The 25941-nt window shown below is 41.7% G+C and overlaps 1 protein-coding gene across 1 annotated transcript in view; it reads right to left on the bottom strand.

The window, feature by feature from the left end:
- LOC124545615 (protein HIRA-like) overlaps positions 1-25941 on the bottom strand; it is a 322322-nt gene that overhangs the window by 52206 nt on the left and 244175 nt on the right.

Genomic DNA, 25941 nt, shown 5'->3' with positions numbered 1-25941 from the left:
ATCCAATGATGCACGCCTGCAAAGCCATGTCTTCAGTAGCTCCATCTACAAGAGTACCCTAACGTTGTGATATAGAATGGCCGGCAGCAGCTACATGGTTCAGTCTCAATCACAGTATTCAATGGTCTTCAGTCTTAGACAGCCTCTGATGGTTCATTTATGCATTAGTAGCAGGAGCCTCACACTACACGATGCTCTCTAGCTTCTTCTAATAACTGGACTTTACTGCTGTTTCTTCATTTGTAAAGTGTCTTCGCAATTCCTGGAGACAGCTACAAGATATGTAAAACTTCTGTTAACCATATTTAATCATTTCTGCTCTTATCCAGCTTGCCTACAAGGACAGATGCTGTGCTACTCTGTAACCCACCTCTCCTCATCATTGTGTAAGGAATAGTACGTAAGTAACCTGGAGACAAGATGTTTTTGTTCCCACATGTCACTGTCTTTTCACTTTACTGTTGTCTTTTTGGTTGCTTTTGTCACTTGTGGGCTTGTATGCTTTGTCCCCTGTGTTTGCTTGCTTGTGCTATTTATGTTCCAGGTTCTATGGTTGCTGCTTTTGCCCCCCCCCCCCCCCCCCCGCCCTTTTTTCTGTGGAATTTTGTATTGCTTTTTGCGTCTTTGTGCATTGCTTGGTTCCAAATGACTACCATGCCACAATTGCCTGCTGCGTGAGTCAACGAAGGATGCACATGCTTGAAGTGGTGAATCACTTCCAAGTTGGTGGAGATAGGGTCAAAACTGACGTTGGGAACAATTGCAACACCACTACCATCCACCCGGCTGTGTGTGTGTGTGTGTGTGTGTGTGTGTGTGTGTGTGTGTGTGTGTGTGTGTGTGTGTGTGTGTGTGTGTGTGTGTGCGCGTGCTCGTTGCCATTTTGCGAGTTTGATAAGATGAAGGAGGACGGGAATGCATTCCTTGCACAGTTCAAAGTGCACATCGCACTGCATCACGTACAAGATACTGATAAACATTCTTAGTCCTTGAATATGGTGGGAGTGACTACTTATAGGCAGTGTGCCAAACTCTTACCCACTTTGTAAAATATGAAGACCTAATACAGGTGCTTACAAACTGTTACGAGGATAGGGTACAAGTGGTGGATGCCCGTTACAAACCATTTAGGTTGAGTACGCAACAAGGACAGACATACCGTCACTGCGTGACTGATTTGCAGGGCCTTACTAGACATCATCATCATCATCATCAGTTATCTGCTATATTAGCAGGTCCTTTGCCTCTCCATTTTCTGCGATCCATTGCTTCCTTCTTAAGGCTGCTGTATGTTGTACCGTCCATCATGTCATCCAGTATCTGGAATCTCTTCCTTCCTCGCTTCCTTTTCCCTTCTACATAACCTTCTAAAACTGTTTTTATCAGTCCGTCATTTTTTCTTAATATATGCCCAATCCAATTTCTTTTTCTTCTCTTTATTACATCTAGTAACTGCCTTTTCTCTCCCACTCTTCTCAGTACCTCTTCATTTTTTACTCTGTCCATCCAACTTATTCCTTCCATCTTCCGCCATGTCCAGATCTCAAAAGCCTCCAGCCTTTCTCTGTCTTTTTTCCTCATAGTCCATGTTTCAGCGCCATATAGAAGAACACTCCATACATTTTATGAGTCTCTTTCTGAGTTCTCTGTCCATACCGCTGCAGAAGATTCTCCTTTTCTTATAAAACGCCTCTTTTGCCATTGCTATCCTTGTTTTAATTTCTGTGGTGCACTTCCAGTCGGTGTCTATCCTGCTTCCAAGATACTTAAAATTTTGCACCTGTTCTAGTTTTTCTCCATTCAGCACAATTTTTAGTTCCTTATTTCCTCCTATTGCCAATACTTTTGTTTTATTTGTGTTAATTTTCATTCCATATTTTTTTCCGTTAGTTGCAATGGTGTCCACCAAATCCTGTAATTCTTTTTCCCCTGTGGCTAGAAGGACCATGTCATCAGCAAATCTCAAGCACCCTACTCTTCTTCCTCCAATTTCTACTCCTTTGTCATCTAATGAGCATTGGTCAATCATATTTTCCAAGTAGAGGTTGAAAAGAGTAGGTGATAAACAGCATCCTTGTCTTACTCCTTTCCCTAGTCTGATCCAGTTTGTACTTTCTCCTCTCACTTTAACTGAAACTTTTTGATTAAGGTACAACGAGTTTATAAGTCTTCTGGTTTTCCAGTCCACTCTCTTTTCCCTCATAATAGTCGCCAGCTTGTCCCAAACCACATTGTCAAATGCCTTTTCTAAATCGATGAAGCACATATATAGGTCTCTTCCTTTTTCAATATACCTTTCTCCTAAGATTCGTAGGAGCCCTATTGCATCTCTGGTGCCCGTATTCCATCTAAAGCCAAACTGCTCCTCGCCGATATTCTCCTCTATTACTTTTTCAAGTCTTTTATTAATTATTCTTAACATCACTTTGGCTGCATGTGAAATGAGGCTGATTGTCCTGTGCTCGCTGCATTTCTTGGTTCCTTGTTTTTTCGGCAATGGAATCATTACTGTTGTCAAAAAGTCCTCAGGCCATTCACCACTGTCATATATTTTATTACATAACCTCAATATTTCTCTTATTCCATTGTGGTTCAAGCATTTTAGTATTTCTCCCGGTATTGTATCTGTACCTACTGCTTTGCCATTTTTCATTGCAGCAATAGCAGACTTTACTTCTTCCATTATGATGGTCGGTCCTTTCTCTTCATCACTTACACTGTTGTGTGATTCAAGTTCCAGAGTTTCTGGTTTGCTATTTGTGTCATATAGCTCTTTTATATATTCTTCCCATCTCTGGAGGACATCGTCACGATCTTTATACACTACCTCTTCGTCTTTACTCAAAATTTCCATAGTAGCACTTCCTGCTCTGTTTTGTTCCCATGTCATAGTCTTTACTCTGTTGTATAGTAAGTCGTATCTTCCTTTCCTGTCCAGTTCTTCAATTTCATCACATTCCTCTTTTAGCCATTTTTTCCTAGCCTGCTCTGTTTCTCTTCGCAGTTTGTTATTTAACCTTCGGTATATCTTTCTTGCATCTTCAGTGTTCTTGTTTTTCAATTTTCTTCTCTCCTCCATCTTGGAAATCATTTCTTGTGTGACCCATGGTTTTTTTGACCTTTTCCCTTTTACATATCCTATATTTTGCTGTCCTGCTTTAATGATTCCTTCTTTCAGCATATTCCAGTACTCGTTGGCATTATCAGGTGCTTCTTTGTCTCGTAATGTGTTTAGAAAGTCCCGAGACAGCATTTCTGTAATTTGTTCTTTGTTGGACCTTATCTTCTCTAGATCCCATTTCTTCACCATTGTCGCCTTTTTCAGTTTTTTCATTCTTATTTCTATTTCTGCCATAAGTAAGTTGTGGTCACTATTAATATCTGCACCTGGTAATGTGTGCACCTTCTTGATTCCATTCCTGTATCTTTCTTCTACCAGTATAAAATCGATTTGGTTTCTATATTTATCCCCTGGTGATTTCCAAGTGTAGAGCCTCCTCTTATGGTTCTTGAACCATGTGTTTGCCACTATCAGCTGCCTTTCCCTGCAGAAGTCAATTAACCATTCACCTCTGTCATTTCTCTTTCCAAGACCATGACTGCCTACTATGTTTCCCTCTTTCCCTTCTCCCACAATGGCGTTCCAGTCTCCCATTACTATTTTGCAGCATTTTTTATTTTCGTCCATTATTCTCTCTATTACATTGTACGTTTCCTCTACAATTTGGTCATCATGTTCTGAAGTTGGCATATACACCTGGACAATCAGTAAATCTTTTTGTGCTCCTTTCAGCCTTACACCAATAACCCGGTCATTTGCATACTCTACATATTCCACACATTTAGCCAATTCCTTTGTCATAATCATTCCTACTCCATTAATTCCTTTTACTTCTCCTCCTGAGTAGTAGAATACATATTCATCTGACTGCAACTCTCCATGTCCATTCCATCTTACTTCAGCAACTCCTACGAGGTCCATATGATTCTTTTCCCATCTCTCTTTTAAGGTTTTCTAGTTTTCCTGCTTGTAGCAGAGTTCTGACATTCCAGGTACCAATTCTCGTTTTGATTTTTTGCCTCCTTTCAAGTTGTCCCCCCCGGAGATCCGAATGGGGGACTATTTTACCTCCGGACACTGATTTAACATGAGAGGAAGCCATTTTTTGTGCATAAAATGGAGACTGCATTATGCAGGGAAGATAATCTGCAGTGGTATTCCGTTGCCTTCCGCAGTTCTGGAGGCCGCCCCTAACATGGGATACAGACGCCTTTTGCAGCCGCCCGCTCCGGGTCAGACGCTGCATGAGAAGTATAGGTTGGAAAATGAAAGACCCCTAGCCCTCGAAACCTAATAGCGTCAGGGTCGGAAAAGAACAAGAGCTGGCCGAGGGTGGCCAGATAGGAAAGATAAGAGTGAGGAGCCTGGCATAAGTAAGTGGAAGCAATGCCAGGACTCAGCTCGGGGCCCCGTGGTCGCCAGCCATGTATCACTAGGTGTGACTCCCTGAGGTACTTACTAGACAGTGTAGATTCAAATGTGACTGAGGCAAATACTACAGTGATGCAATGATTTGTGGTGCCATCACTTGCAGTATAGCCAACTCATGAAATTGGGAAAAAATTCTTAAATACCCACACTCTTCATTGCAACATATTCTGCAAATTCTTGACTATTAAGATTCCTGCAAAAGCACAGCAGACAGTTTTGAGGTACCACCTTATCATATAATGTGTTTGGAAAGAGAAACAACATCTACTGCGTGCACTCTTGTACCTGTATGTGGAGATGGTGTGGACTATATATGGACATAAGGTGGCAAAAAACCAGCAACAAAATACAAAAGGAAGTTCGTTGGCTGTGACTGATGAGTTGAGCTTTGTTGGTACACATTTGGAAGGTGCAGTGAACTACTCAGAGCAAGAGTGTCAACACCATTGTCAAGTCTGGAACAAATGAAGACTGTCCTTGAACTGACTTACTCAGAAGATAGACACTGCTTGAAAACTTCATTGTTGTTGAGATTTTTGATAGTCATTATACTGAACATTACAATAAAGTGTTTGTTTGACTGAGTTGTTCAAATATAGAAGAATCATTGAAGAAAGGAGTAAATTGCTTTCCTGAAGTTGAAAGATGTTTTGATTAGTGATCAATGCCTTGTTTATTTTGATCCAGCCAAACTGGAGGTCTTGGTTGTGGATACTTCCTCTTATGGTATTAGTGCAGTTCCGTCGCATACATTTGGTCATGTTGACAGGCCACTTATCTTTGCTACAAAGTTGTTGTCCAAAGCTCAGTGTAATTACTTGAAAATTGAAAAGGAGGCTCTTACCATTGTATATCATGTAACTACGTTTCACCAGAATCTCCATGGCAGAAAATTTTACTTGGTGTCTGACCATAACCCTCTTCAATCTTTGTTTAGTCCTTCTCATTCAGTCCAAAATCGCACATTGCAGAAGCTACAATGGTGGGCTCTTCTTTTGTCAAATTACTAATATGAGATTGTGTATCAGCTCACTTCAAAGCATGCCAACACAGAAGCTTTTTCTCACCTCCCCGTTGGCCCAGATTCAGCATTCAATGAGTCCTCCACATCTTGTTGCTACATTGGTGTACGAGGCACAGATTCTTTGCATAGCTTTCCACTTAGCCACTGGAGAATTGCTCAGGCTGCAGCAGCGGATCCCAATTTGCAGATTCAGTCGCACTCTGTCAGCACTGGTTGGCCGCATTCAGCCAAAGATTTGTAGTTATGTGGTTCACTGATACTCTGCCCATCGGCACAAAATTTTCCATTCATCAAGGTATCAGTTTGATTCGCATGGATAATGACCATATGTTGTCATTCCCCAGGTTCTCCACTCTGACACACTTCATTTGCTACACCATGCCCACTGTGGCATCATTCGCACCTTGCAGCTGGTGTGGCGTTACTGCACTTGGCACAGAGTAGTTGTGCATATTGAACAGATGACTTCTCAGTGCCAATCCTGTAATGAACATCAGTCAGCCGTGTTTCAGCAGTTCTTTGAATGACCAAACCACAAGCACATTGGTGATTTATGCACTTGGATTTCAGGGGTCGTAACTGGAATACACGTTGGCTCACCTTCGCTAATGATTTCAGCAAATTTCCCTTTGTGGTTCCTATGCTCTCTACTATGACAACTCACTCCACAATCCAGGCCTTGGCATCAATCTTCTGCCTCGAGTGATTGCCTACCGTGATTACGTCTGACAATGAACCTCAATTTATTTGCACCGAGTGTTAACAGTTTTGCACCACCTCCAGCATCAAATACCATGAGTGCATCATTCCACCCACAATACAACAGTGAAGCTGATTGCTGTGTATAAACATCTACGCAATGGATGGACAAACTTCATACCTCTCACACACGGGATCTAACTCTGCTGCTATTCTTTTATTTCTACCATTCCCCATCACACAACAGACAACCACCGGCAGAGTTGGTATGTGGACAGCACCACCACACTTTGCTTTATTTGCTGCACCTGCCACAGAGAGTGATGCCCATTCCACCCACTGAGACAAAGTATCACACTAATGATATGGTGTTTTACAGATTGTATGGTGCATTGAGGAATCATAGTATGACTTCTTGGACATTGTGTGTTTTTACTGCAATAACTGAAAGGATTGCTGAGGTGCCACCACAATCAAATTCTTCTATGTAAATTGTTTGATCCTGCAGCAAGCTTTGTGCTTTCACATTCCATGCCCACTTGAATGCAGCAGCCCTCATTGCATCCAGCTCCCAGGGACCCCACGTCATCAGTGCCAGTCCTGGAGCCAATGGAAGTCAATGCCCTTCTATGGACATCACTATCTTGACAGGCACCACTGTCTGGGAATGGGACCCTCTTCCTGGTAGCTGTCCCACATGCCACTACAGAGCCCTTTGCAGTTGTTGAGGTGCTCTGTCTTCATTTGCTGTTCTGCCTCTGGATGTCGGTACATCCTCCCTGCCTGTTTTTTTGGGTGATGTTCCCAGGCATGCTGAGCATATGCTGGGGCATGGGCAAGTACTCAGCGCCAGCCTTCGGTTTGGCTCCCGTCTCCTCACGTGCAACCAGCCCTCCAGCCAGTTATCATTCGCTCATCCACAGTACACAGAGATGGTTAGGTGGTTTGGGGAGAGGGTTGCGAAACCACATAGTGACACTACACTCCTGGCATCTCACAGTCAGAAACAGAAACACACGTTTTCAACAGATGTCAATAGCAGTTGCATGAGGATCTGTCAGATCCAACGATGTGCATCTGCTGAGCCATGCCTTCAGTGGCTGTGACTAAGAATATCTTCTGCTGCCATGATATAGAATGGCTGGTGGCATCTGCACTGCCCAGTCTCAATCACAGTCTTCAGTGTTAGTCAGCCTTCGAAAGTTCACTTGTGCGTTAGTAGCAAGAGGCTCACACTGCACAATGCTTTTTTCTTCTTGTAACAGCTTAGCTGGACTTTACTACTGTTTATTCTTTTGTAAAGTTTCTTAACAACACTTGAAGAAAGTTACAAATTAAGTAAAACTTCTTTTTACTGTATTTACATGTTCACTGTTAATTTCTGCTCCTGATGATGATGATGATGATGATGATTCGAGGTGAGGGGTGCTCAACATCATAGTTATCAGCGCCCTGATGAAAAGTCAGCATGCTAATCTCATGGATGGGGATGAAGGCTGATCCCACATGTGGAGCAGTTTATAATGTATTAAAGTCTGCCTCCCTTCACCACCAATTTAGGGATGAGGCCTGACAGTTCACAAAATTTCACCGCAGGAATCGGCATCTGTGAGGATGGTGGCAGATCTCCATCGAGACAAAGGGCCGCCCTAACATCAGTATACAGGGTGTCCCAGCTATCTTGTCCACCCAAAATATCTCTGGAACAATAACAGCTATTGGAAAACGACTTTCACCGGTATCAATGTGATTGACATGCGTAATCAAACTTCCATACTTACCAAGAGGTCCGAAACGACTAATACGGTCTGCTGCACGATTACGGGCAGCATGGGGTTCACGCCTGAGCCTCAGGACGTGCGCTAGCAGCACATGTCGGGTGTTTCAAGTGTCAACTTCGCATCTCAATATCTCGGGATGTAATGGGAATATTGCGATGCAATCAATGCCATTGTGTATGTGCTTTGTCATACTATGGATTGCTGAAGAAAAAATATAGGAGGTCCATTTAAAAAAACATAAGTTTATGTTAAAAAAACACATATGCTTTCGTTTTAGAATGTTTCCAAATATGTACATTCATTGGACCAAGCCCCACATTGATACAGGTGAAAGTCGTTTTCCAATAGCTGTTACTGTTCCAGAGATATTTTGGGTGGACAAGATAGCTGGGACACCCTGTATAATACATATGTTGCAAGAATATGCCGAACTAAAAGTGGCAGGCCACGAATTTCACAGAGTGGTGGATCCTCCCACTGGAGGAGGAAGCCCTGTGTTAAGGGGCTATGTCCAATGTGCAGTCTGGTAAGCAGAACCTCCTTCCAGCGTAGAGGCTGACAAAGTCTGCCATGCCTGTGTGGTCAATTTGAGTGAGTGCAGTTTGTTTTCTGTCACCTGCAACCATTCAGTCTCCCACTGACACAAGATGCGTCTATCAGAAAATGAGATGATAGTGTGCAACTGGATGGGATATTTATGGACAGCACCATGTCGACATGCTTCCTTTGCAGCTTTATCAGCCATGTCATTTCCCTGTGTCCCAATGTGGCCAGGTACCCAGCAAAAAGATCACCTCCTTGCCATGATGTTGGAGCTGCTGTAAGGAGTCATGGATGAGCTGAATCATATGGTCTACTGGATACATTTGGTGAAGTGCTTGGAGTGCACAAAGTGAGTTGGAACAGACAAGAAATATTGTACAGTGGTGTCTGTAAACGCTCTCTAGTGCCATTGGAATGCCATATAATTCCGCATCATAATTTGTAAATTCTTCCGGAAGACTTACTTTAAAAACTCTATCTGAGAAAACAGCAGAACAACTGAGGACATTCTCTTGCTGGAATCCATCCGTATATCGTATTTACTCGAATCTAAGGCGCACTTTTTTTCTGGTTTTTGTAATCCGAGAAAGCGCCTGTGGTTTAGAATCGAGTGCAAATTAAGCCGAAGTTCTGAAAAATCTTGGTAGGTGCCGCCACAACTAACTTCTGCCGGAGCTTTTTTCTCCACCCTGAGTTTCGACTACTGCATTTTCATACATTATCCAATGAAGTAAATACAAATTAAGTATTGTTCATCTTTGAATTTAGCAGCATTTCAATGTACTACGAAAATCCGACTGGCAAAACTGTTTGGGATGTTTGTCAATATGGCCAACTCTATGTTCTGAATTCTTTCTTACCTATGAGAAGAGATGGTTGCTAATAGGAACTTTTATGAATTGTGAATCACATGCAATATTCTCTTCACCATAATAATAATACGAATATAAACATTTTGCCATGTATTCTTCCGTGTTTGCTTTTATCTCATTAAAAACCTGTCTGCCTAATAAACTACGAAACTAGAGTGAGACAACAGCAAACGCGGAAGAATATACACATCATGTCATGTTTATATTCATATTATTCTTGTGCCTAATAGTGATACAGCCAGAAATGAAGCATGGTAATTGACTAGATTTTTAAATCTAAGATGACTATAATTTCTGTGCAGAATGTAATGTACTAAAGGGGCGTCTGCAAAGATTTTCAAACGGAGAAAAATTTTCGCTAAACTCTCATTCAGAACATCATCTATCGTACGCATTCTTTTATTTGGTTCTTGTTGATCATTATCAAAGAAAGCAGCAGTGTAAGTAACAACAAATAGCAGTCTCTTGCCATTGTTTCACTAATGAGACGATTCTTCTCTCTCTCTCTCTTTATTTATTTATTTATTTATTTATTGTAAGCGGCGGTAGCGTGCACAAAAGCAAGCCATGCCGCGAGCGGCGACAGGCTGCAAACACAGAATGCAATAAATAATGCATGACACAGTATAGTAATACATTTTTAGCTTAGAGTGACATAAACACCTATAACAAAGGGAACGGCACTAATCAAATCAAAGAAAAATAAGCAATCAATTCAAACCAGACAAAGCACATGAAAAAGGAAGGGTACCCAAATAAATATGGATGGAGTGCCTGACACATAGCAATGGCTACCTGGTATAGCATAACAGCCAAGCTTACGACTCGAACCAAACTACTGTAGCTGTATCGTCATTCATTCGACCTAAATCGTGTCTCATATTACAATAGACCATCATTGTTTCGATTTGGAGGTGTGGCCTAAGACTTCTCTCTCCCCTTGCATTTCGAGTCTCAAATTTCAGGTGCAGCTTAGATTCGGAAAATTTTTTTTCCTTGATTTCGAGTCTCATCTTTCAGGTGCGGCTTGGATTCGAGTAAATACGGTAAACTGTGATGAAACTTTGGTACATACTTGGAGTGGACAAAAACAAAGTTGTAAAAACATAGTCTGGAGTATAAGTTTTCTTGTACTGTGTCAAGCTTAAAATCACTTTGGGCCTCTGAAGACACCAAAGCAGCAATGCGTTCCATCCCTGGGTGCGTATTTTGATGCTTGATATCCAGATTCTTGAGACAGTTTGTAGCATGTTTCCTAAATGGCTTGGTCGCATGGGGCCGATTCCTGAACAGCCATTCAAAGGTGTGTTGGCCCACATCATTAAATGCCAATGGCTGAGGTGATTCTGAGACTTTCAGCAACTGCTGAGCCAAAAGGATATGTCACTGAATCCAAGTGGTGGTTCACCAGCTACTGCACACAGACTCTGAAGTGGGCTGGTCTGAAAGGCACCAGTTGGTATCCAAATGTCTTCATGGTGGACAGTGTCTAACATCTTGAAGTAGGAAGTATGGGCTGATCCGTAGACTATGCTGCCATACTCTAAATGTGATTGAACAAATGCGCTATAAAACTTCACAAGGCAGGACCTGTGGAAGTAGGCGGATGCAGACTGGTTTTTCCTGGACCAGGACCTGTGATTCTTTCAAATGCGAGTGATATCCATTTAAATTCCACTGCAACACAAATGTCCTGTGGAGGCCACTGTTTAGTGAAGGTTGTTCTTATCTTTCTTCCTTGGAAGTAGTGATTTACAGGGGAGATCAGAGGGAACATTTGCTGGTTCCTGACTCTCTGGTTCCTGTAGCTGGAAATCCATATCCTCAAGAGCAGAGTCCCCCATTAGAGATGGAGAGAGCTCATCAATCTAAAGGTTTAACTACCACTTTCTTGGATTTGGAACTACTTTTCGAAGGATGTTTTTCTTTACTTATGGGAGGAGCTGTTTGCTTGGGTTGTGGGGAGGGCTTAGTTGGCTTCTGATGTGGGGTAGTGGTATGTGGCTTAGGTGGTAAGCCCATTGCTGACAGTTACCAAATGACTTCTGCTTCAAGTGTAGCATTTCCCCACAGGTTAACCGACAAGTGCATGTGCTCATATTGGAATCTGTGGTCTGAGTTTGTGTGAAGGCATCACACTTAACAATTGGTGTCTTAAGGGCTGATGCAAGAAGCAGCAGCAAAACCCGGAGGTTGCATAGCTTTGATAGCTTTTTTTAACTTCACCATAAGGTATGCGTCTCTTGACCTTCAACTTCTGAATTTTACTCTTCTTGTTGTAAATCTCACTCTTTCTGCTCCATACTGGGTGATTCCCGGAGGAGGTTACACATTTTGGAGGAGGTACAAGAATTGCCTGATTTGTGAGCTGAACCTCCACAATTGCTACACTTAGCCTGCCCATTACATCTCACAGTGGTATGGCCAAATCGTTGACATTTTTAACATATCATTGGATTAGGAACAAACGGTTGAATGTTAAGATGGATACAGCCTGCAAGGATAAGTTCAAGTAATTCCTGGGTACTATATGTTACAATAAATGTTGCCAATTTTTCCAATTTGCCGTTGACTCTCCTCATATAGTTCTGCACTTCCATGATGCCTATATTTTTCCATTCTTCACGTAACTCCACAGGGTCCACCTCCATTATATCAGAGCAGGTGCCTGCTCCTTACTAAAGTTAAGGGTGTTATACAACTCCGTCTCAACTGGGTAGTCACCTAAGGCCTTACATCCCAGAAGCTTAAAGCTTAGATATCTGATTTGAATTAGCAGTTTCAACTAGAAGTGTTCCATTACAAAGTTGTCTGGCACTTTTTAGAGACCCAGAAATACCTTCCAATGCCTTGTGAACATACAAAGGGGAGATCTTCTCAAAGGTTCCCTCTGTTCGCTTGATTACAATGAAAGTGTTATGGCACACTAATGCTCTGTTACTACGATTCTGGGACTTCTTTTTAGGAGGACTGACCAACCGAACTCTCTTGGAGGATTGGGTGTAAGCACTACCTGACGGTACACCCGCCCCGTCAGTAGTAGTAGTTTGATGAGACTGTTCCATAGGATCCCACAAGATGCTATGGTAACAACTGTCAACTCAGGCGGAGCCCTACATGCCTGAGCAAGCCTTGTACAACTGGGGGAGGGGCAGCAGGTGCCCCAGAGGTTTCCCACTAGAAACTGTTTTACCTCAACATCCATTCACCTTATCAGTATGTAGCACACCTTGAGGTTGGGGGGCTTTTTATAAAGGTGTGTATACCTTCCTCATGGTCCAGGCGGTGAAGCCGAAACCCCCGTTCTCCGAAACAGACAATATTCCACCACTGCGCCACTCGGTGGTCGCTGAAGCATGCCCAGAGCTCAGGAACCCTGGGGTCACCTATCCTGTACTCAGCAAATGAATGCTGAGCCCCTATGGAGATTTCTGCTCCTGTCCACGTCCCTAGGACGACAGATGCTGCACCACTCTGTAGCCCATCTCCCCTTGCAGTTGTGTATGAAATACTGTACAACAATTTAGAATGAATTGTCTGAATGTGCCTCCCAGCAATGTTATTTATCTTAATTCATAAGTGTGGTTACGAAGCGTGTCAGTTTCATTTCTATCCTCTCCCTTTCTTTCTGAGAATTTTGAGATGTTTGACCTAGAGCTCAATTGCTTCATGGATTTTATTGTAATGTACGTATGAAGTGTGATTTAACTCTACTGTTAACTGAAATGACCCCACTCACAGAAGACTTTTGCCCAGTTGATCTGAGAATTTAAAAGGGGAGACATTACAGTTTTTGTGGTTACTATGTCATTTTGATACACATCTTTTTGGGATTGCTTTTATTGATATTTGATAACCGTAACCAAGTAGAAAAGGTTGATGAAAGTTGTGTGACCATTTAAACATATTTGCACCGCCACAATAATCACACACTTCCACTTCCTAGCCTGTTGCTACTGCTAAACCATCATTTCAAATAGCAGGGGCAGCAGGGGGTCAAACAGTCTAGGGGACAAAGCCCAGTAGAAATCTTTGGGTAACAAATGAGATACTGAAATTAACTGATCAAAGGAGAAAATGGTGCAAACAAAACAGGCAAAAAGGCATACAGACATCTAAAAATTGAGATTGACAGAAAGTGCTAAATGGTAAAACATAAATGGTTAGAAGAGACATGCTAAGGTTGATACATGTTACAAAGAGGCTAATTCAGCAGATCTTTGGAGAAAAGAGAAGCACCTGTATGATTATCAAAATCTCACATGGGAAACCAGAACTAAGCAAAGAATTGGAGATTGAAAGTTTGAAGGAAAGTTTGAAAGAATATGTTACAGGAGTAACATGGAAACAAACTTGAATACAATATTATATATATGAAAGAGGAAGATGAGAAATGATATTGTGAAAAGAATGTGACAGAGCACAACATTTTCTTGGAATTATTAAGATACTTAGGACAGCCAGCCATAGCAACACTATGGGCTTTGTGTCCAAGATATATGAGACAGGCAAAATACCCTCAGATTTCAAGAATAATTTCAGTTCAAAAAATGTTGGTGCTGACAAGTATGAACCATCGGTTTAGAAAGTCATGGTTGCAAAATACTGGCACAGACAATTTACACAAGAATGGCTAATTCTCAGGGAAGATCTGGACAAATATAGGAATATGCAAGACAGTAGTGACCCTATCTATGATTTATCCTACAAGACAAGTTGAAGAAAGGCAAAGCTATACTTATAGCATTTGCTAACGTGAAGAAAGTTTTTGACAATAAAACAAAGCATGTGATTGGTTATCTCCAACTTGTACAGATATCAAAGTCCAGTTATAAGAGTTTAAGGACATGAAAGAGAAGCAGTAGTTGGAAAAAGAAGTGAGACAAGACTGTAGCCTACCCCTGATGTTATTCAACCTGTACACCGAGCAAATAGTACAGGAAAGCAAGGAGAAATCTGGGGAAGAGAAATGAAGTTCAGTGAGAAGAAATAAAACCTCTTGAGGTCTGTCACTGACATTATAATTCTGTCACAGATGGGAAAGGGCCTGGAAAATCATATGAATGTAATGGGCAGTGTTTTGAACAGGGTTGGTTTGTTTGTTTTGTTTTAGGGCATCGGAACAACTAGGGTCATTCACGCCCCTGTCAAAACTATAGAACAGAGGACAGAGAGGATTTGAAAAGTGACTACACATCAATCTCAATCCATGTAAGAGAAGACAGCTAAAATCAGGAATGTGGAGAAAGGTCTATAAAATAGACCATAAAGAAATGGAGGTTCATGACTAAATTTTAAATGGCCTTCACCATATTGCTATGACGGGTAAAAAAATAAAACATGGTTGACAGCCCATGTGGCGTTTGCTAAAATGCCCGATAACTCAGGTGGGAAACCCAAGTGGGAATATAAATAGTTAAAAATTGGCATTCCATCAGGAAATTATGGACAGGTAAAACTTTGGTGCAATATGTACAAACTAGTGGGGGAGCACCACTTAACAAATGACAATGGCTAAAAAGGAGTGCCCAATACACAACCTAGTGAAACTGACCTCCTCACAGCGGGAAGGCTGAGAGGAGGTCATCCAAGCTACTGGGAGAGGGTTAATAACCTGTAGCTTATTCCCATGAAGGGAGGACCAGTGGCGATGCCAAAGTGACACCACCTCCTGACAGACAGAAACACAGATACCATCGGAGGGAATACAAGAAATAGTGGGCTAAGGCACGAGGACTGCAGCCTTGGCAACAGTGTCAGCAGCCTCGTTTCCTATGAGACTGACATGACCAGGAACCTGTCTGCCATGATCAGGAACCCACATAAATAGCACAGTGAGCAAACGACAGTTTTCCTGGACCTGCTGCATTGAGGTATGGGCAGTGTATAGTGCACACAGGTTTTGAAGGGCTCTGAGAGAGTCTGAGCAGATGACGCAATTGAAAATGTTGTGTCGCCAGATGTACTCTGTGGCTTGATACAGGGCGAACAGCTCTGTTGTAAATACTGAGCAGTGATCTGGAAGTCAATACCGAAAAACTTCGAAGCCAATGACGACGGCATACCCGACACCACAGTTAGTCCGAGAGCCATGAGTGTACACAAAGGTACAGTCGCGAAGTTCCATGTGAAGGTTGTGAAATTGAAGGTGATAAAGCAAGGCTGGTGTAGTGTTCTTAGGAAGCGAGTGAAGGCCGAGGTGACCACAGGCTGCCGCATGAAGCCAAGGTGGTGGTGGGTTCACACCTACCGGGAAAGTTGCAGGGAGTGAGAAGTTAAGCTGCCGGAGTAAGAGCCGAAAGTGAGCTCCAGAAGGTAACAGAGAAGGTCACACCCCATATGGCAATCAAAGGTGTCATCGAAGGAGGAGGCGTAGGATGGGTGGTCACACTTGGCAAACAAATGGCATGCATACCTACTGAGGAGAACGTCACATTGGTAGGACAGCACTAGGTCAGCAGCTACAGCATACAGATTCTCAATTGGGCTACTGTAAAAGGCACCAGTGGCCAAACAGATGCCACGATGGGGGATAGCATTGAGACAGCACAAGAGGGACGGATGTGCAGATGCATAAACAAAGTACCCATAGTCTAGTTTCAAATGGACAAAGGACTGGTACAAATGGAGGCACGTGGTTCGATTGGCACCCCAGGAAGTACCATTGGGGACATGTAGGACATTGAGGGACCATGTACAGTGGGCTGCCAGGTAAGACACATGGGAGGACCAAGAGTGTTTCCTATTGAGCATGAGCCCCAGGAATTTCGTAGTTTCAACGAACAGAAGAGCAACAGGCCCAAGATGTAAAGAGGGTGGGATAAATCAATTATGCTGCAAGAAATTCATACAAATGGTTTTGTCAGTGGAAAAATGAAAGCTATTGTTGACACTCCATGAGTAAAAGATGATCAAGACATCGCTGAAGACGCCACTCAATGAGACAGGTCCGAGAAGAACTGCAATAGATGGCAAAATTGTCAACAAAAAGGTAGCCGGAGATGACCAATGGGAGACAGGCCATTATAGGGTTAGTGACGATGGCAAGGAGGAGGATGCTAAGGGCGGAACCCTGAGACACATTGTTTTCCTGGATAAAGGTGTCCGACATGGCAGAACCCATACGGACCATGAAAACTCTGTCTCTTAAAAATTTCTTAGGGAAACGGAGCAGGCGGCCGTGAAAGGCCCACAGGCAGAGAGTACAGAGGATACCAGTCCTACAGCAAGTGTCGTAGGCTTTCTCCAAATTGAAAAACATGGCCACAGTCTGGGATTTCCACAGAAAACCATTCCATGTCATGTGTGGACAAAGTGGTCAACTGCAGAACGGTGTGCTCAAAGTCCACACTGTGCAGTGGTTAGTAAATTGCGAGACTTGAGCCACGATACCAGCCAGCCATGAATCGTACATTCCATCATCTTGCAAGCACAGCTGGTGAGAGAGATGGGGCGGTAGCTAGAAGGATGGTGTTTGCCCTTACTGGGCTTAGTAATTGGTATCACAGTGGCTTCATACCAGTGTCTGGGAAATGTGCCGACTGCCCATATGCAGTTTTGAAGGAGACAAGTGCTTGTCTGCAAGAGAAAGGTGCTGCAGCATCTGAATGTGAAAAGCGTCTAGCCCTGGGGCAAAGGATTAGATGAAGTTAGAGCATGTTCTAGCTCCCTCATAGCAAAGGTGGCATTGTAGCACTCACAATTCTGAAAAGAGAATGATAACGCCCAAGCCTCCTCTGATTGTTTCTATAGAGAAAGGTAGTGTGACAGTGGGAAGAGCAAGAAATTTCCACAAAATGGCTGTCCAAGGTGTTGGAGATAGCAATAGGGTCCATGATGACATCATCAGCTACTGTCAGGCCGGAAATTGGAGAATGAATCTTGGTCCCAAAGAGCCGCTGGAGGTTAGCCCACACAACAGAGAGGGAGTGGCACTGTTAAAAGAACTACTGAATGCAATCCAGCTAGCTTTTTGCTATTCCGAATAACACGATAACACTGTGCAAGCATCTGTTTATAATGAGCCCAGTTTGCCATCATAGGGTGACTGTCAAAAATGTGGAGAGTAAGTCTGTGTGCGAATCGCATCGTGGCATGCCTCAGTCCACCAGGAAAGTAGGACCCAGTGTGTTGAAGAGGAAGTGTGGGGATCTGCAGTGGTAAGGATAATGTTTGTAAGGTAGTCCACCTGGTCAACACAACTGGGGAAATGGTGTTTGCAGTAGGTCGCCAGGGAGGAGTACAGCCACCAGTCGGCCTTAGTAAGCTGCCATTTGGGTGTGCATGCAGGTGGGGTAGGTGTAAGAAAACAGACAGCACACGGGAAATGGTCACTCGAGTAGGTGTCAGAAAGAATGGATCACTCGAGAAAATGGGCAAGCTGGGCACTGCTGAAGGATAGGTCCAAATGGGAACAGGTGTGCGAGGAGTCAGAAAGGACTGTGGGTACTCGCATGTTAAGGCAGAAGAGGTTAAATTGATTACGAAGGTCTGCCAAGAGGACATATCCGACAGGTTCTTGGAGATGGTGCGCATTGCAGTCACCGAGAAGCAGAAATGGGTGAGGTATCTGCCCAATAAGCTGGAGGAATGCTGCCCTGGTGACATCGAATGACAGAAGGATGTAAATGGATCGAAGGGAAAATGTCAGGTGAGGAAGGAAAACTGCAACAGCTTGAAGACAGGCAGTCAGGGAGATGGGTTGACTATGAATGTCATCCCATATGAACAGAGTGTGACTCCCACATGAGGTGGAATGTCGATGTCAGGGGGAGGTCAAAACAGACTGTCAAGAAACACAAATGATGACACAATTTTGTTTCCTGAAGGCAGAGTACAAGGGGTCGCTGTGATTCTACAAGCAGCTGTAAATCCTCTTTGTTGGATCAAAGGCTGGAAATATTCCATTGGAGGAGAGTCATGAGGGGGAAAAAATGAAGGAGTGAACAGGGTTGCAAGATGAATAACCTACAGTACACACTTCATTGTATCACTTTCATAAAGTAGTACAATACCATCCAGATACTGTCTATATTAAATTACTTTATCAAATGTGTATGGATGTATATCAAAACAACTGTTCTCTAGTTCAAAATGTCAGCCAAGGTTGCCCCTGAACTCCGTAAGATTGGTAACAGTAATTGGGACCTAATGACCATTTTAGCCATTTAGTAATATAGATACTGTTTCACACAATACACAATAATTGTGCATTAAATTAGTATGGCTAGATACCTAAGTGGGTAAGGCCTTAGAATCAATCCATTATCTTTTACAATGAAGTGAGAGTATTCATGAGTGACTGTTTGGAAACATATTTGATGTTCAGTTTCTTCTATCAGCTGCTCAATATCATTGCTTATTCAGCTGTATTCCCACTAAGATTTTCCATTATTGTATGAAATCAGTACTAAAAAATTCATACAAATCAGAGCTTACCAATTTTTGTGTGATATTACTGACCACAAAAGATGGTAAATATTTATTGGGAGTGTTCAAAAAACCATTAACACAGATATAATCACAGAAGTCAACTCTAATTATCACAAAAGCTGCAAAGAGCTTGTTTTAGATTAGTTGTCCATAGGAGCCTACCATTTCTGTTCAAAAATAAAGAAATGCAGAAACTGCTTAGCGTACTTACAGAAGTAGCGAAGGTCAATGAATATAAGAACAATAGTGTCAAGAACATGTTTAAGTCGTTAAAAGAAAAGAAAGGACCATACTACAAACATAGAAAAAGAAGAAGCAGAAGAAAGAAGGCTCATGACAAAAAGTGCGCTCACTCACACCAAATTGCTAATAGTTAAAAGTGAATTTAGGCTTTGGTAATACAGAAAAATCAGAAGCAGGAATATGACATAAAATCAGCGAGAGACTTAATAAATTTATGGGCAAGTATAAAATTAATTGTCAGGACTGCAACAAATTTTAAGTTGGAGAAACATGCAGAAATTTTGCTGTCCAATTTAAAAAGTACACGTATGAACGGAAATCCTTTCAGTAATCATCTGAGCTCCCTTAAACATAAAGTGGGACAATACATGGCAATTTAGAAATTTTACATAAGGGAACAAACAGGTACACTTTAAACATATTGCAAGGAATGGAAATCTTTGTTCACAGTAAGAGAGAGTCACAAAACTCACTGAAAGAATGAAACATCACCTTAAACTGGTATTTTGACATCTTTCAAGAAGGCAAATGTCGCAGACCCATGTTGGAGCTGATGCTTACCTATCTTCCATTGGTACCATTTCACGCACAAAAGGTATCATGTAGCCATGAGACCACTCTCAATATCCCAAGTAGTAAACATGGTACCATGAGATGACGAAGGCACTACTGTCCAACATTCCTGTTAATTTAAATATCTCAACCCCTCCCTATTTATACAAATAAAAAAAAAGTTTTTATGACTGTGTAGTATTCTTATTTTAGGTACATTTAGTTTTTACATTCTGTTGCATAGCAGGTCTGACTCCTGGGGTGTACATACAAATTTTAGAAGTTGTGACTTGGCACAGACGGCACATCATCAGAGCTGGCTCATATATGTCACAAGCAGTATCTGGGGCACAGAAGGAATTGTATTGAATCATATTATTCTTTTCTTTTCTTTTCTTTTCTTTTCTTATATATAAGCTATATGTAAACTGAATGAATTACACATGCAGCCAAAAGCAAATTAATGGGTTGTTTTATGCAAGGATAATGTTTTGATACATCGTTCAATACCTGTATGAAACAAAGTAAAAAATATGCTCTTCAATTCATTAATTCATGTATCTTCATCTTTTTGTTTCAGAAAGTGGTAGCATACAGACGTATGCTTGGTTCTGTTGTACCAGCATCGTTAAAAATGTGTATTTTAACCATTCATTAAAATATTATGATAAATTATTAGAAAAAGAATATTTGCTCACACAGTTAAGAGTTCAAATCCTCTGTTCATCATTTCACTTGCCGCCAAGATCCTGCATCAAGAGATTCGGTGCAGACAACAATAATTCACACAGTATCCGAAAGAGCATTCCTTTATCCAGATGTCACAATCAAGGCTACACACAATGGAATTAATGTGAAGATCAACAATTTCAATGGTTGCAGTGATTATCTGGTACCGCATACTACTGGAAGCAGCAGTATGTAATGCAAATTATGTCTATTGAATGTAATGATATTAAATGTCTGTTAATATTGTTAAAAGTTAAAGTTTACCCAAGATTATGCACATATTCATAAATTATCTTCAAAGTTTTTCCAATTATTCACACAATTATTAATCCATTTCCACATCTGCACACATACCTATTCAGAATGCACTGTTCGAGAAGACTAGGCACCACATTTCCACACTGAGCCGAGCCATAATTAATACATGCAAATAATGCAGTATGACAGCACCTAATGTGTTACTCTGTGAGTCTTGCAATATGGAGCCATAATATGTAACATCTAGGCTCAGCTTATTCAAGGCATTATTGCACTGAAGAAAAATATGAAGGCAAGGGGAACTGACAATAACTGAGACACCATGTTGGGAGCAAATCTGCCGTCATCTCCAGATAATGAGAGCAAATGACCATATCACCAGTCTTGATGACATTATGTCCAGCTTAAATACGACCATTTCAGAAAGCCTCAGTCTCGATGTGTGGTGATCCCACCTGCATCTCTGATTACGACGGAATGACAGTCTCGCTATTTACAGGATGACTCAATTGGTGAATCGTAATGTGCTGACTGCTGCCAAAATAAGAGACTACATTCAGACAGCTGCCACTGCTGTATGGTCATTTCTGTGGTACAAGAAGATGTTGGCGAGTCTAAGGCTTCCCTTGGGGAAGGGTTATTCAAGTAACAGCAAATTACCACCTACAACATGTTGGGCAACACATTCTCAGATGTTTTTGGACTTCTGCCAGGACTGTGCCACCCAATGGGCACATCTCTCGCAAAGGTCTAAATTATTGTGCACAATGTTCTGCAATGTAGTTAATCTAATATTTAGAGTACCTTCAATGCCAATCAGTGTTTTCTTGGATCACTGCCACTGCTAGGTGACCAGGACAAGGTTAATCTTCAGGAGACTCCCAACCTCTTGAAAGCTTATGAAATCAATTTCCAGATTGGCCCTACACTCACCGTAACAGTCAAGGTTGGAGATCTTCTGCATTCAACTTCTTTTTTTGGCCACTGCATGAAAATTGTGGCACGATAGAACCATCTCGCACTGTGTCAGACTCGCTCAGCACTGCATGCATCTTCATTCACCTTCACAACATGGTTTGAAGTCCAGTGGTGGGGGAACTGTTGGGCACATGCTCCAAGGTCGAAAAACAATGCACTTTCAAACTGAAATAATCCCAATGTTGTGAGATTCCAGTTTCAGAGCTGCTATAAAACTTTCTGCAAAGCCCTCATAGTACTGCCTTCCTGGCTGTATGCTGTGCTGCTGATCTGTGCCTAGGCTTCCTCCTTTAGAATGTCTGCCATTCGTGATATCCTGTTGGCACCTGCTTAAGTGCACAATCATCTTTGAGAGTGCTGGGGTGCACCACACTAATTGCCAGTGAGCCAAAGTAGGCTTGCGCCTACAGATTCCTATTCCAGTTACCTGCCTGACATGGCCACTGGGTCCTGACCTACACAATGGCTGTAACCAAGAAAGCTGTGTGCCTGCATTCCTTGTTGCACTCTGGTATGTGACTCAGCAGGTCTTCCACACCACCAGACAAGACAATCAGTACTGTAAACTCACAAGTAATAAACATGTTTCCAGACACTGCTGTTTCAGAGACACCTAAGGATGCATGACAGCCACCTCCTCCAGTTCCCGAGGTTGACCACCTGCACCACTAGTGTGACCACCTCACATATTTAGCTTCCATGACCATTATAAATCCTGATCCAAGAGGTAACTGCTACAATACTTAAAAACACTGCTGCTTTTCATAAAATTGTGTCATATTTTAAAGTGGTTCCACTGCCATACTAGTTCACAGAATATTTTATTACATTTATATATTTTGTTTATTTTATAGAATATGACTGTATACCTAATACTAAAACTTTAGATTCTACATTTGAAAGAATTTCTGTTCTAATGCCATTTAACAACCACAGCTAGTTTTACTTCAAGCAGCCTAAATTACTAACAGTGACACTAGTCCATGATACTCCTGTACACTAGAACTTTTGGTAAGTTATTTCGTTTTTGCTGTCCTTTTAATACAGTATGTCTCACTTCTATATACAGGATGGTCCAGGAGGACATCTTTGCTACTTTGAAACATCTCTCCTATTGAATAAGGCTCATAGCTCTTAAGGTACACATTTTAGAACCCATGCTTACTGGACATTTTTTATTGTTTTGGTCCACACTATCACTTCTCAAAATATGGAAAGCAAAGAGTTTGCAGTAGAAGATATTTGTTTTACAGTATTGAAAATAATCAAATGCTCACAGCTCTTCAAGATATGCATCTTTGAGCCCATGTTTACTTGACCTTTTTTGCTTCTAATGATAGTTCTCATCATATTCCCGAATATTTTGTGCTATGTAAGATAACCATTTCACATTGCCCCAGTTTCTGAAGATTTGTGTTTGTGTGTGTGTTTTATGCTAACAGATCCATGTAACTAACTTGGAAACAGCAGCACTTTAAACAAAATACATTGCTATTGAAGGGGGAAATTAAATGGAACAAATTATGACAGTTACAATATGCACAAAACCCAATATTACATGATTTTCTCTGCAAGATATTGCTGACAAAATTTTTATAACACACAACTTTAGCTCACAATTGTTACTGTATAGCAGTGGTTTGGAATAATGAACTCCTCTTTCAAAGCACCCTCTTCCTCCTGTAAAGTTCTTATTTATGACAACTGGAATAAACATTGTTCGGAATGTGATTATCAGTGGCAGGGGTAAAACACAGGGAGCGAAAAGCTATTTACAATTTGTACAGAAAGCAGATGGCAGTTATAAGAGTCGAGGGACATCAAAGGGAAGCAGTGGTTGGGAAGGGAGTGAGACACGGTCGTAGCCTCTCCCCGATGTTATTCAATCTCTATATTCAGCAAGCAGAGAAGGAATCAAAAGAAAAATTCGGAGAAGGTATTAAAATCCATTGAGAAGAAATAAAAACTTTGAGGTTCTCCGATGACATTGTAATTCTGTCAGAGACAGCAAAGGACTTGGAAGAGCAGCTGAACAGAATGGAAAGTGTCTTGAAAGGAGGGTATAAGATGAACATCAACAAAAGCAAAATGAGGATAATGGAATGTAGTCGAATTAAGTTGGGTGATGCTGAGGGAATTAGATTAGGAAATGAGACACTTAAAGTAGTAAAGGAGTTTTGCTATTTGGGGAGCAAAATAACTGACGATGGTCAAAGTAGAGAGGATATAAAATGTAGACTGGCAATGGCAAGAAAAGCGTTTCTGAAGAAGAGAAATTTGTTAACATTGAGTATTGATTTAAGTGTCAGGAAGTCGTTTCTGAAAATATTTGTATGGAGTGTAGCCATGTATGGAAGTGAAACATGGACGATAACTAATTTGGACAAGAAGAGAATAGAAGCTTTCGAAATGTGGTGCTACAGAAGAATGCTGAAGATTAGATGGGTAGATCACATAACTAATATGGAAGTACTGAATAGGATTGGGGAGAGGAGAAGTTTGTGGCACAACTTGACTAGAAGAAGGGATCGGTTGGTAGGACATGTTCTGAGGCATCAAAGGATGACCAATTTGGTATTGGAGGGCAGCATGGAGGGTAAAAATCGTAGAGGGAGACCAAGAGATGAATACACCAAACAGATACAGGATGTAGGTTGCAGTAGGTACTGGTAGATGAAGAAGCTTGCACAGGATAGAGTAGCATGGAGAGCTGCAATAAACCAGTCTCAGGACTGAAGACCACAACAACAACAACAAAGATTATCTGAAGTGTTAAACGAAACCATTTTGCAAACAACATTTGTATACCATCAAAAATTCTCAAAAATATACCTTAAATCACATAGATGGACAAAGAAATTAGGGGTAACAGTTTGTTTGAATGAGGATATCACGTGCAACATTTGTAGAAACACAAAGATAGTATACAACTGATGATACAGTATGAATTCGTGTTCCCAAGTCTTTCACTAAAATTCAAACCATAATGTAAAAACGAGAAAAGTGTCAGTAAAACATATTATTTACAAATGGAGAGATTATGGGTAATTAGCCAACTTTTTCTTACAAATTATGAAGATTTTCACTTTGTAGGAAGATATCAAATTTTTAAGTAATAGTGTCCTTAAAATTATATCAAAAATTATTATGTAACTGATCTGTAATAAACCAAAGTTCTAATCTTGCTGAGGAATGGTAGAATGTCATCATCGAGCACTTTGTGAAATGGTAAGTACATAAGTGCACTGTTAAGTATGAATTATGCCGCAGCTCGTCGTCTTGTGGCTAGCATTGCTCCCTCTGGATCAGGGGGTCCCGGGTTCAATTCCCGGCTGGGTTGGGGATTTTCCTGCCTGGGGACTGGGTGTTTGTGTTGTCCTCATCATTTGATCATCATCATATGTGACTATGGATAGATTGCACTGTGTAAAAAAATTGGACTGTGTAAAAATTGGGACTCTGTATAGGCGCTGATGACTGCGCAGTTGAGTTCGCCAAAAAACCAATCATCATCATCATCATCATCATCATTGTAAGTGTGAATTATACTACTTTTCTTTGCATTCTGGTTGTAATTACACTCATGTTCACAAATTAAGGATAATTGCAGAATGTGTTGCCCCACAACATAGCACTACACAAAACTGGCACTAATAGCACAGGCACATAGGGAACACACACGACACAGATCTGCAAGTCCACAGTACTGGTGCTAAGTTGAGAAAACCGACCCGAAACACATGTGCTACTAGACGCCACTGTTTCCTGCGCATGTACCCCGATATCAGTATGGGATATGATCACCATGCACACGTACTCAGGCCGCACAACAGGTTGGCATACTCTTGGTCAGGTAGTCGAGCAACTGCTGGAGTATAGCCTCCCATTCCTGCACCAGTGCCTGTCATGGCTCCTGAAGTGTCATAGGGGTTTGAAGACGTGCAGCCATACTTCGACCAAGAGCATCCCAGATGTGCTTGATGTTGGAACAGGCAGGCCACTCCATTCGCCTGATATCTTCTGTTTCAAGGTACTCCTCCATGATGGTAGCTCGGTGAGGCCGTGCATTATCATCCATCAGGAGGAAGGTGGGACCCACTGCACCCCTGAAAAGGCAGACGTGCTGGTGCAAAATGACGTCCCGATACACCTGACCTGTTACAGTTTCTCTGTAAAGATATGCAGGGGTTACGTGTACCAATCATAATCCCACCCAACCATCAAACCATGACCTCCATACATGTCCCTTTCAAGGACATTAAGGAGTTGGTATCTGGTTCTTGCTTCACACCAGATGAAAACCCAGTGGGAATCACTGTTCAGACTACACGTGTACTC

This window comes from Schistocerca americana, chromosome 8 (genome assembly GCF_021461395.2).
Source record: "Schistocerca americana isolate TAMUIC-IGC-003095 chromosome 8, iqSchAmer2.1, whole genome shotgun sequence".
Taxonomy (NCBI): Eukaryota; Metazoa; Arthropoda; class Insecta; order Orthoptera; family Acrididae; genus Schistocerca; species Schistocerca americana.
The sequence above is the reverse complement of the archived record's forward strand: the minus strand, read 5'-3'. Positions and strand labels throughout refer to the sequence as shown.